Source organism: Prionailurus bengalensis, chromosome D1 (assembly GCF_016509475.1).
Source record: "Prionailurus bengalensis isolate Pbe53 chromosome D1, Fcat_Pben_1.1_paternal_pri, whole genome shotgun sequence".
NCBI lineage: Eukaryota > Metazoa > Chordata > Mammalia > Carnivora > Felidae > Prionailurus > Prionailurus bengalensis.
This window is the reverse complement of record NC_057346.1, coordinates 46,596,653-46,597,829: the sequence shown is the minus strand read 5'-3', so window position 1 is coordinate 46,597,829 and position 1,177 is coordinate 46,596,653. Positions and strand designations below refer to the sequence as shown.

The 1,177-nt window shown below is 45.5% G+C and overlaps 1 pseudogene; it reads right to left on the bottom strand.

Moving 5' to 3' along the window:
- Window positions 1-609: 609 nt before the first annotated feature.
- LOC122484551 lies at window positions 610-675 on the bottom strand (annotated as a pseudogene).
- Window positions 676-1,177: the final 502 nt, after the last annotated feature.

The following is a 1,177-nucleotide window of genomic DNA, read 5'->3' as shown; positions in this document are numbered from 1 at the left end:
ACTGAGAGATTTAGTAACTTGCTCCAGCTTATATAGCTAGTGAGGACTAGTCTGGAGTCAGGCTGCCTGACACTGCTATTAACTGTTAAAATAACCTCTGTAGCTGTAGTGGATGACACTTACCTGTACCAGTAAATTGAAATTGTCCAGCCAAGGTGTAGAAACTAGAAGATTTTCTGTAAAAAGTGTTACCCTTAACTGGGAGCCTCTGGGGAAATAACACTTCTAACAGAACTTCTTATCTCTATGCCACAGCCAACCATTTTTGCTGCACTTTGCTGGAGAAACAGATGCCTGCAGTTTATCACCATCAGAATCCCAGTGGCCATTAATGACTGTTAGCAGCCTGCAGCCTGCAGCCTGCCCAGTGCTGTGCCCATCAAACATTGCCCCGCCATGAGTGGAGCCTGTTTGAGTAGCCTGGAAGCCTGGGCAGAGGTCTAGGGTCTTGAGAAGCAGTACTTTGGCTTGCCTCAGGCCCCGCGTTCTGCCCCACCTGGCCTCACCTGTCATCCCACTGACCGCAGGCCCCATTCACTGTATTTAGGAAATGGCCTTTGGCTCTCCTGCTTCCTGTCTGTTCTACGGCCATTACCCTTCTTTTTTTTTTTAATTATGGAACGCTTCACAAATTCCTGTGTCACCCTTTTGCAGGGGCCATGCTAATCTTCTCTTGCCACTACCCTTCTTTGGACATCCATCAAGCATCCAGGACTGCTCTAAGCTTCCTACTTCCTCATGCACCCTCTTGACGCCTTCCAGTCCATCCTCCCCTCTGCTGCCAGAATGATCCTCCAAACCTGATCATGTCAATCCTCTCTTCTGAACTCTGTGATGGCTTCAAGTTGCCTACAAAGTAGAAATCACACTCCTAAGCATGACATTCAATATCCTTCACAGTCCTTACCTTCTGGCACTCAACAAATATTTGGTCAATCAGTGAATGCTCTCTTCTTTAAAATCCTGTTAGCAAACATTCTCTCCACATGTTATTCAACAATCCAATTTATTAAGTATCCACAATGTGTTGAATTTTAAGAATTTACTGGGTTTTTTCCCCCATAGGATAATGGGATAACAGACATAGTTATGGACACAGAATCTGGAGACCTGGGTTCAAATGCCACTCTGGCCCTTTCTCTGTATGTGGAAAGTAATTTTCTTCCTCTAGCCTCAG